The sequence below is a fragment of the Pituophis catenifer genome, unplaced genomic scaffold, assembly GCF_029215685.1.
Source record: "Pituophis catenifer annectens isolate HBS135680 unplaced genomic scaffold, rPitCat1.0.hap2 SCAF_1, whole genome shotgun sequence".
Taxonomy (NCBI): Eukaryota; Metazoa; Chordata; class Lepidosauria; order Squamata; family Colubridae; genus Pituophis; species Pituophis catenifer.
The window spans coordinates 149,381,580-149,393,584 of NW_027256881.1; the positions used below are offsets into that span (position 1 = coordinate 149,381,580).

General features: G+C 44.0%; 1 long non-coding RNA gene across 1 annotated transcript; it reads left to right on the forward strand.

Moving 5' to 3' along the window:
* Positions 1-1,414: 1,414 nt before the first annotated feature.
* LOC139309007 (uncharacterized) lies at positions 1,415-11,729 on the forward strand. The gene is made up of 4 exons (XR_011599780.1): positions 1,415-1,471; positions 9,245-9,357; positions 9,641-9,734; positions 11,591-11,729. It is a non-coding gene; the product is annotated as an uncharacterized lncRNA (long non-coding RNA).
* Positions 11,730-12,005: the final 276 nt, after the last annotated feature.

The window sequence follows — 12,005 nt, forward strand, 5'->3', positions numbered from 1 at the left end:
TGTCCATGTTTTGGCCACATGTCTGCAAAATTTTAAATGAATTTTTAAAATAGGTCTCTTGAGAAGTTCAAAAGAAGGGCTCAGGCTCATTTCTACTTGATGCATGTGTGTGTGTTTGTAGCTTAATATTAACATATTCCATTTTAATTTTTTTAATCAGGTATTGTATTATATGCATACTACATTTCATCTTTATGGTGAACATGGAAGTAATTTAACTATTAGCAATTAAACTCTCTCCCCATTGCAGATTAGATCTTCAGCTTTTCCTCTTTTAGACTCGTTGCAAGTAGTGGCAGTAGGGCAGTTAGGCACAATGTGCTTATTACTTCCAGTTGATTTAGACTTTTTTTTTCCTTAAATCCACCTTTTCACTTATTTTTATGATACTGGTGAAAGCACCGATCTTATAAAAACATACGAGTCGTCCTCAAATTACAACAGTAATTGGGAGCAGAATGTCCATTGCTAAGTGATGTGATATGATTGTAAAGCAATGATGGCAATCCCAGCCCATACCATTGCTGTCGTTAACTGAATTCCAGCAGTCATTGAATGGGTACCCACCCCAATCCAAGCCATTCCAGACTTGGTCTTTCCCAGCCCTGAACTTCGATAAGGTAAGGAACTTCCTCCTCTTCAACTCCCCCACTCCTCTGCCCTCTCCAGTCTCTGCCCTTTTGACTGCCATACTCCCTGCCTTACAGGGTAATAAGCAGTCCCAAAACTGTGGGCTGTGTGGATTCTTGCCACCCTGCAGCTGAGGTGCTTCTTGGTACAGAGAGGCTCTGGCGCTGCAAGAAGCCTCTGAACTGCACTGCAAAGCTGCAGCTATCCCTGGAAGCTTCAGCCCAGGGGAGAAATCTATTTACCTTCCCTACCGGTTCGGAAGTGCGCACGCAGACCCTCTGCGCACAAACCCTTCTGCACATGCAGAGAGGGTAAAAAACAGGTTACTTCCTGGTTTTAATGACAACTGGGTGGGTGGGCGGAGCCTCGCGCCGCCATCGCTACCTGTTCGACCGAGCCGGTCCAAACTGGTAGCATTTCACCCCTGCTTCAGCCCCACCCCACCCCCCCACCCCAGTAGTCTGCTGTGGTGTGAAGCCCCAGAAACCCCAGAAGCGTGGCACAAAACTGCAGCTATACCAGAACACCTCAGCTAGCCCCAGGCCAGTTCTATCTGCAGTCACCTTCATCAACCTGCACTCTGAGGCCTCTGCCTTTCTGAAATTGGTGAAATTTGAATGATTGTGCTAAAACTGTATAACTGCCAAGAGGGATATCGCAGCAATCCATTCTTTATATATATTCATTTGTTTCATGCTTTTCTCTTTTTGTTTTCTTCTCCCCCCCCCCACTAGCACTGATGATGTTACCTAGTTAGGGTAATGAAACACTGCAAGAAAGCTCAGAGAGCACCGAGGATCCCTTCGTTTCAGCCATGAACTACAAATATTCTTCTTTATTGGTATGTGCTTTTCTCTCTGCTTTTTTCTTTTTTCTCATCCAGAGTCAAAGATGACAGTTCAACAGACCAGGTGTGTGTGTATGTGTGTGTGTGCGCACATGCACACACGCGTGTCAAAAACAAAAGCCACTCCTTCTTATCAGAGTCGCGTCAAAATTGATTTCTCTCCATTCAGAGCCACAGGGCCTCCAGACTCTCCACCCACCCATAACTGTATCTCCTGCCTAGTTAGGGGTGGAGATGTATAAATGGATATCAACAGCATGTTGGTGATATGACCTCATATCAGATGACCTCACACAGCAATTTCATGTAAATGTCACAAGGGGAAAGAACCTGAGCCCTGAGGCCACACACACACACACACACACACACACACACACACACACACACACCACTGCAGGGTCCTAGGGCTCAACCTCTCCTGCCTCCCAACCTCAACTGAACTAGCCATGGAGAAGGAAGCAGAATCATTACAAAGTGCCTCCCGTTCCCAGCTCCCAAAGCCAATCCAGAAGGATACCATATTTGATGGTATTGGAGCCCACTGAGAAATTCAGGAGAAAGCCATGATAGTTGTACCACCCTCATCCCAAGCCCTCCAAAGGTCATCAGCAAGGGCCATCTCCATACTGTATCCTGGCCTGAATTCAAACTGAAAAGAGACCAGATAATCTGCTTTATACCTTTCACACTTTATCCTGTGAAGGTGAACGCCAATCACTTTCTCAACAACCTTCTACTCTTATCACCACAAGGTAAATCCTAATATAGGTTCTTACCTGTGCTTGATTGACGTCACTCTTGGTTTTTTTCCAGAAGCACTGTAGTTGTCTCTTGTGCTGCTTCATCTCTTGAAGCTGCTCAGATGGGCACAATTCGGTTCAGTGCCTCATTCCAAACAGTAATAAGGGCATTGGTTGAAAAAGCCAAAGCTTCCTCTGAAATTTCAGAGTCTATATCATGTCAGGGGTAGATTTATCTAATAGACCTGGGGTGTCAAACCCGATTTCATTGAGGGCCACATCAGGGTTGTGTTTGACCTTGGAGGGCCAGGATGGGTGTGGTCAGGGTGGATGTGGTCATTATGGGCGTGGTCGGGGTGGATGTAGCCATGGTGGGCATTTGACACAGGCTCAAGATGCATTTTTCCCCCTTTGCATTCAAAACATCTATTCCAGACAAAGGGAGATTTACTTTCTGGCACAGATAGTCTCAATTCCATAATGTAGAAATTAAAGACACGTAGAGTCCCCAGCTGCTATGGGGCTTGACTTTTGTATAGGAGCAGATCTGAACATGTGTATAATATTGTCGGAACAGAGATGTTCAAAAGCCTAATGTGAGTTAAAACAACCTAAACAACATCCAGGGTATTATAGTTATACTTACTAGGTTAAATGATAAATTAACATTTAGAACCTTAAAATACTTTTAAACAAAACAATTCATTTCTCTTTAATTCATCCATATCTCCTTTTTTGTCTTCTTCATGTATTAATCTGTCTGCCTTATTTATGGCATTTCTCCATCACCAAATAACAAAATTGTACACTCTTTGTTATTGCTTGGGCAATATCAACTCAGGTTTCCCTTTTCCCTGTTGAATCTGTCCTTTGAAATATTAACTAACTCGATGTAGAATACTTTAGCTGACCCTCCCATTTTTCATTTTTAATAGAGTTCTTTGAAAATATTAAAATTTTATTCCAGATATCCATTGTAAAGAGGAACACTGTACAACACAACAAAATCATCATAATATATTGCTAAATATCTAGAAAGATGCATGCTGTGTGGAAACATTTCCAGGTCCATTTGGACTACAACTAGATACCCAATTAAATCTCACTGATTTCACTGAGTTGTATGCATATCTGACAAAAGCTGCCTTCTATCTGCCAGTCATCATAATATGAATTGATTTTGACTCTGTGTGTTCTGTAAATTCAGCCATTTGTGCTTTACACAATAAATCACAATTTAGAAATAACCACTGGACGTTTTCACATGACATACTGTTCTGACCCAGCCTTAGCAGAAACAAGAAACAGGCTCCTTGTCACGAAAAACTCTCTTTATTTTCCTCTTGTGAATTAATTACATTCACCCACCGAAAAGTCCAGGCATTAGTCCTTCAAGGAGTTAACTGCAGTAACAGACCTTATCAGTTCCTTCCGATAAGCTCCCAGACCAGTGGTGGGTTGCTTCTGGTTTGCACCGGTTCGCAAGAACCGGTAGTAAAAAATTGTAGTAGTTCGGAGAACTGGTAATAACATTGGCTGGCCACCCCACTGAACCGGTCCCCGGCCCGGTCGCCGCTCACTTATCCCACCCACCTCATCAGAGGCTTTTTTCTACTTTTACTTTTAAAAGCATTTTTTCTACAACCTCGTTGGCTGAAAAAATGCTTTTAAAAGTTAAAAAAAAAAGCCTCTGATGATCGTGCGGCTCAGCTGGGATCTCAGAAGCTTCTAAAAGAATTTTTTTCTGCAACCTCTTCAGCCGAAGAAGTTTTAGAGAAAAAAATGCCTTTAAAAGCCTCTGGCGATCCCAGCTGACTTGCCTCATTGTCAGAAGCTTCTAAAAGCATTTTTTCTGCAACCTCTTCAGCTGAAGAGGTTGTAGGGGAAAAAAATGCCTTTAAAAGCCTTTGGCTATCCCAGCTGACTTGCCTGATCGTCAGAGGCTTCTAAAAGCATTTTTTTCTGCAACCAAAAATGCTTTTAAAAGTAAAAAAAAAAAAAGTTGGCCATGCCCACCCAGTCACATCACCCCCACAAGCCATGCCCACAAAATAAGCCACTCCCACAGAACCGGTAGTAAAAAATTTTAGAACCCACCTCTGTAGGCTGCAAATTAAGTTCTGGCAAGCAGTCTTTGTGGCACTACACGCAATGAGTCAAAATCTTCAGAATTACGAACTGTTGTCTCCTATGACAACCACTCCCCTTTCCTTCTATTTATTCCCCCACCAGGGAGGGGCCATTCAGAGTCCATGTGTGGTTTGTTTCCTGTGTTGACTCCTTGTCCTCTGTTGTTCTCCTGTCCTAACTGCTCTGTGCATACGTGCATCTGGAACAGGCCCCAGCTGTTCTTCCTCCGCACTTATCTCAGCTTCCAAAGGCAGCTGCCTATCCGGTGGCTGGAAAATGTTGGACGGCCCTGGCTCTATCTCTGCATGCAACGCAGAGCATCCATCAGAGCCTTCCCTAAACTCCAGAACTGGCTCAAGTTCCTTACGAACCTCCTCATCATCCGATTATGCCACCAGTCCATTGGCAGCTGGCGGGCCACAACACACACTGCATTAAAAAAAATATTATAGCTTGTGCATACTACCATATCCTACATCCAATTAGGTACTATATTTTAAGTTTTTAAGCTCACTATATTGTTTATAAACCATTATGGAGGAGATAACACAATCCAGTTGTAAGTCAAAACCAAACAAATTACATTACAGCCACAGATAAGTGAGCAAACTCTTTGGATTAGACCTGTTCCATATTTTTAAACTGAATGAAACCAGGAATCATGTGTAAAGCAACCAACCAGAAGGGAGATAGAGTGCATGGGGCTGAGAAAGAAACATATAAAATGCCCCCCTCCCCCACGGCCTGTTTTCGACCACCAGACTGCTGTAGGAGGCCGGGGGGTGGGGGGCATGGCCTGTTTTGGCCAGCAGAGACACTGTGGGCCGGTCCTTTTTTATTTCCAGGCCAGCCCCATGAGCCAGATTTAAGCATCCCGTGGGCCAGATCCAACCTGAGGGCCTTGAGTTTGACACCCCTGTAATAGACCTTTCCTCCCTGCAGAGAGAGGCAGCTGCAGACAGGGCCGGATTTTCCTATAGGCTAACTAGGCTTCAGCCTAGGGCCTCAAGATCAAGAGGGGCCTACACAGTGGTGGGATTCTAGGGGGTTCGGCCGAACCCTTTGTTAAATTGCTGGCTTGCCCGCCCCTCGCCTCCCACCCATGCGGCGCCAGCCTACCGTAGCCAGGGGTGGGCAATTGTGGCTCTTTTACAACCTGTGGACTTCAACTCCCAGAATTCCTGAGACAGCCAAGGCCACAGGTTGTAAAAGAGCCACAATTGGCCACCCCTTCCCTAGCCTGAGTTCCGCTGCCTGGGATCCACGTGGGCTGCCACGTGGTTCCCCACCGGCTCCGGATGCAAGAGAGCAGGATGGAGAAAGCAGCTTCCACGCCTTCACTCACCCTTACTCTCTGCTCTGTTGGATCGCCGACCGTTCGCTTACCCCGCCCACTCCCCATCTATTGCTGCCTCCGATGGCTAGAGGAAAAAAAAACTTCAAATTCTTGCCGCGGGGCTTCAAAGGGCCGCCCTAGAGCCAGTGCTGCAGCTGAACCCTTTGTTAAATTGCTGGCTTGCCCCGCCCCTCCGCACCACTATTTATTGCCAATAAATAGTGGTGGGCGAGGGGCGGGGGAGCCAGCAATTTAACAAAGGGTTCGGTGTTTTTTTGTAATTTTATTGGCCCCCGGAGCTTCAGCATAGGCTAATTAGCCCTTGCTTTGATCGGCTCCTGACCCCCAGCTGATTTGCTCTCAGCTGTTTTGCTCAGGGCTCTTTTGCTTGCTTGGAAAGAGTGCAGTTTTTTTTTCCCCTAGCTATATTGAAAAACGAAAGAGAAAGTAAAGCAGGCTGTTGGCTTTGCACGTTGGAAAATTAGGCAGGCAGATTTCTTTTCTTTTTCCTCACCAAAAAAGGTAGGTGCAAACAACTAGAAATTTAGGGAAAAAGAGGAGATTTTAAAACACAAAAGAAAAAAAGCTCTATTTAACTAGGGAATTGTAATAATTGAGATACTATTAATTGTATATTTCTGAAAGCAGAAATGGTTAAGTTGTGGTTTGGAGGAATATATGGGGGAAATTATTTGGTTTATTATTATTGGTAAATATAATTAATGGATTTGTAAGAAATTGGATTGCATGGAAATAATTGGAATATTCATGTTCATATTGATTAATATACAAAAAAGGTAGTTATATAACTAATTGATTTATATTAAAATGTTGAATTTATATTAAACAACTAATATTACATAATTAACCAATGTGAGGATGGATATAAAAATAGATGACAATGGGAAGGGGTATAATATAGAATAGAAGGGAAAAATTGAATTTGATTAAAATTAGAGATGAGGATGAGGGTAATATTGGTTTTTTACAAAAATAGATGAGGAATAAATATGGCAAAAAGGAAATATAGAAATTGTAAATTTAATTGAAATGACTAAACACTGTTTAAATTTGTGAACCGGCCAAATACTCTGTTCAAAGAAAATACATTGTATGTTTGTATGTGTGTTTCTAATTATTGTTATTTATTCATATTTGTTCTCTTTTATTTTTTAAAGTTTAACAATTCATTCTTTATCTTAATATCTTTATATTTGTTTGGGGTTGGCTTTCTTCCCTTTCATCTTTTTTATTGTACAGCAATCTTTCTCCTCAAACCTACCACCTCTCTTTTCTCTTCCTCCCCCTCTTCTTCTCCTCCCTACTTCCTCTTCCTTTCTCCTTCTCTCTTCCTCCCTCTCTCTCTTACTCTAATTTCCCTTCCCTTCCTTCATCCCTCTCTATTGCTGTATCCTTTTATGCATATGGACTACTCAGAGGGCTGAAAAAGTTATTTCTGACTGATCCTTGCACTTTTGACCAGTCCTCGAACTTACGACTGTCCTCACATTTTACATTTTTGCCCTATCTTGTCACCATGGTGAAGAGAAGCAGTTGTGAAATGAGTGACATGGTTGTTAAGAAAGCTGCACGGGCATAAATGTGAGGATGGTCATAAGTGTGAGGACCGGTCAAAAGTGTGAGGCCCAGTCAGAAATGACTTTTTTCAGCCCTCTGAAAAAAGTCTATGCACATAGCCATGCCCACCCCGGTCACATGACGAGCTACCCACGCCTACACAGTCATGTGACCAGCTAGCCATGCCCACCCAGTCACATGATTGCCAAGCCACACCCCAACTAAGCCACGCCCACAGAACCTGTTGTTAAAAAATTGAATCCCACCACTGGTGAAAGGGCCTCATAAGTGGAATAGCCTAGGGCCTCTTTCAATCTAAATCCGGCCCTGGCTGCAGAGAACTCTAGCCCAACATGGAGTGATCTGCCCATGGCTGGGTACTGATGTTAACATTCCCCAAATCCAGATTATAATGGCATCACCCCAAGAGGTAAACCTGATAGGTTAGACTCCTGTATTATTTCAGATCCTAGGTCAGAGATGGCAGGTTGCAATCCCCCAGAGTCATATGTCAGCCCTGGTGTGCCTGGTGGCCCGGGGATGCCATTCCAATGGGGAATGGAGAAGCCGGGACTGCCTTTCCAATGGGGACCCGAGAAAGACACGCCCACTGCACAATACATCCAGCGAACCATGTAAACCCATCGAAAAGCCGGACCATGCCAAATTGACAGTGGGATGAGCAAGAACAAGAAAAACCCAGAAGAACTGTTGCTGCTAATGACATAGTCGCCAAACAGCTGTGAGGCAGCTACACAGCTGAGTAGTGGCCACACAGCTGAGAAGCAGACAAACGCCTGCACGCACGCGCACTGGGTGTGAATGACATTTAGACTCTGCTGGCTTCCCAGCTTGCTGTTAAATGAACCGGCTGGTGGAAGAGAGAGGGGCAGATAACGTGCATGGGTGGCTGGGTGGGGCTAAGGACAATTTAAACAGTGGGGAGGGAACTAGGCAGTTAGTCCTGACTATGTACTTCATGTTAATGAACGTCAGTTAGTGCCGGGAGTATTGTGAGGGAGATAAAGACATTTTACAAACCAGAACTGTGTTCTTTTGTAATTTCCTCATGGGTGTACCAGAACCTGACATCATAAGCTTGATAAACTCCATTTCTGCCCAAATATAGAGACCATGAACAGAAGTAGGTATGCTGCTTGTCAGTGTTGTGGCCCACCAACTGCCAGCAGAGCTGGCGGCAGACTCGGATGATGAGGAAGTTGGGGAAGAATTTGGGCCAGTTCTGGAGCCTGGGGATGGCTCTGATAGATGCTTAGCATCAGACACAGAGATAAAGCCAGGGCTGTCCTGCATTTCCCAGCCAGAGTGGCAGCTGCCTTTGGAGTCAGAGGAGTGAGGAGGAGGAACACCTAGGACCTATTCAGATGCACATATCCGCAGAGCAGATAGGAGAGGTGAACAACAGAGGACAATGAGCAGGCTCAGGAAGCAAAACAAATGTGGACACTGACTGGCCCCTCCCTGGCTGGAGAATAAATAGGAGGAAAGGGGAGTGGTTTTGTTGTTGCAGACAACCGTTTGCATTTCTGGAAAGTTTGCTCCTTGTGTGTTTTGTGCGACAAAGACTGCCTTGCCAGAAGTGAGGTATATCAATTTTTCTGTTTGAACTAACTTAATTTGCAGCCTCCCAGTTGGGAGCTCACAGCCTTGCATTTATTGTAATGAACTGATAAGGACTATTGTTTCAGTTAACTTCTTCCAGGATTCTTACCTGGACTTTCTGTTGGTGAATGCAGTTTTTCTTTGTACGGAGTCTGTTTCTTGCTTCTGTAAAGGCTGGGTCAGAACAGTCAGGCCCTGTCCAAGAATGACATAGAACAATCCAGCCAAAATTCAGTTCTTTATTTGCTCATACCATAGAGACAGAATCTTGCCAAACTAAACCTATCTTACTCTAATGAATACACACTGGGAGATTCTAGGAGTGTCTATCCTAAATATATCTCTTTGTCTCTGATCCAGTTCTAGGTTGTATTGTCTTTCGTCTCACCCCCCTCTACTTGGAATGGGCTTCTTCCTTCCCGGGGAACTGCTATTTCACTAATCTGTCACACCACCATACTACAGGGAAGAAGGTAAGTGAGCACAATCCCCACTTATCCCTTGATCCAGCCTCACAAAGAGCGTTTCACATCTGGTAATAACTGGGCAGGACCCCTGGGGACCACCAGAGATTCATGAATAACAACAGCCATATCCCCATCCCTACACTAGAGTTGTGGCTCATGCCACACCCAAAACCCAGGTGGGTGCATTTCATAGAGTAGGACCCTCCCTCCAATGCCCAACCAGATCTCAGTGATGCAAGCTAGGTCAGTCCTCTCATTTTGATTGTGGATAAAGTGAGGTTTGTTGCAGGTTGACCTAGCATGATAAAAGCAGCAGTTGGAATCCAGAGCCAACAAAGCTCTGAAAACTAGATCCTGGGACTAAACACAGGAGCTGGAATGAGGTACTTGTATTAAAACACTGGAACCACCCTTCTATGAAAGTGGTTTGCCCCCATCTCCTGCCAGACCTCCCCATGCCAATTACCGTACTACCATGTTATCCTCCTCTACCATCTCCCCCCCCATCTAAATTCCCTCTGCCCAGCCTCCAATCCCCAAAGCACTACAAAGCACCTAATTCCACACATCAGTCTAAACCATAGGTGCACCCTTGCTCTAAACCAATCTAGAAAGACAGGTTCTGATCAGTTTCTGACACATCTGCTGCAGTGGTGGGTTTCAAAATTTTTTACTACTGGTTCTGTGGGTGTGGCTTGGTGGGTGTGATGTGGTTTGGTGGGCGTGGCTTGGTGGACGTGGCAGGGGAAGGATACTATAAAATGTCTATTCCCACCCCAATCCAGGAGAAGGTTATTGCAAAATCCCCATTTCCTCCCGATCAACTGGGACTTGGGAGGCAGAGAATAGATGGGGGCGGGGCCAGTCAGAATTTTTACTACCGGTTCTCTGAACTACTCAAAATGTCCGCTACCAGTTCTCCAGAACTGGTCAGAACCTGCTGAAACCCACCTCTGATCTGCTGTACACTCTGTGCCTCCACCTGAGCATGCCCTCTGTCCCAACAACTCACCTAAGTCTTCCTCCACACAACTTTCCAATACCTACAACCAAAACTGGTATGGAAGCCACATACCAGCATGTTATTAGGAATCTTCATTATTTTATTTATTTATTTATTTATTTATTTATTTATTTATTTATTTATTTATTTATTTATTTATTTTGTCAAACATATATAAGATTACAGATATAAGTATAAACATGATTATGAATACATGAAATGGATACGAATAAAACGGGACCTTAGGACAGGGACGGTAGGCACGTTGGTGCGCTTATGCACGTCCCTTACAGACCTTTTAGGAATGGGGTGAGGTCAACAATAGACAGTCTAAGGTTAAAGTTTTGGGGGTTTGTGGAAGAAACCACAGAGTTAGGTAGTGCATTCCAGGCATTGAACCACTTTGTTGCTGAAGACGTATTTTCTGCAATTGAGTTTGGAGCGGTTTACCTTACGTTTGTATCTATTGTGTGCTTATTTATTTATTTATTTATTTATTTATTTATTTATTATTTATTTATTTATTTATTTATTTATTTATTGGTTCGATTTATATGCCGCCCTTTCTCCGGAGACTCAGTGTGGCTTACAATGCGTTAAGCAATAGCCTTCATACTTTTGTATATACTTGCTTAGTAGGGTTTTCGGGGGCCCCTAAAGCGGTGTTCTTTTTTATACAAAGTCAGCTTATTGCCCCCACAATCCAGGTCCTCATTTTACCTACCTTGAAAGGATGGAAGGCTGAGTCAACCTTGAGCCTGGTGAGATTTGAACTTGTAGTAATTGTAGGCAGCTGGTGCTACTTAACAGCACTTTAGTCTGCTGCGCCACCAAGGCTCTTGTATTGTTGTGGTTGAAACATTATCTTGACAACCAAGATGGATGTCAGTTGAAAAGTTTATCAGGAAAGAGAAAGCACATAGAAATCCAAAGGTGGAAGTGTCTCAACCTAGTTTAGCAAATTATGGAACAAATGTGAAGTATTTTTGACTATATAGTCAATATTCTCCAGATATGGCAGGCTCCCTATCCTCTCCTGCCTCATTGCATTGTTTGCAGGCCATGTTCTGCTGCAAAGTGGGCAGTAGAATGGGTAAGAAAGCTCCTGTCAGCTTTGGAAGCCATATTAGGCCGGAAGCTTCCATGCTGCCACCTTCTCATGTGTGGGAAAGTAGGAGGGGGGATTTAGTAGAGGGGTTGTCTTTAGACATAATAGCGTTCTTCCTGTTGGTCAAGGTCAGGCCGATCCAGCATCTGGAGAAGGAGTGGTCGGAGTGATGTCTCGAGATGGGACGGATGGTGATTGGAGCATGTGATCGACTGAGGAGTGAGGGGATGGTTTGGAGGGTTTTGATTTCCTGAGGGAAAACCTGGACCTCTCAGATTCGGGTTTTCCCAGATGTGCCAGTTTACCTATCCTAGTAAATAGAACTTTGAAAAATGCTTGCTTCAGAGTTTTTACTTGAAGTTGGGGGGGTTTTCTGGAATGCTGACAGCTCCTTCTGCTTGTTTTAGACTACAGTGCAAATGTTCATCTAATGTAATTTCTCTTGCTGGAGAAAGCAAACGAGAGTTAAAATCCAAAAGGCCCAAACGAAGGAAGACCTTTATATATAATACAGATTTTATTAGACAGAGACTGGCAAAGGGT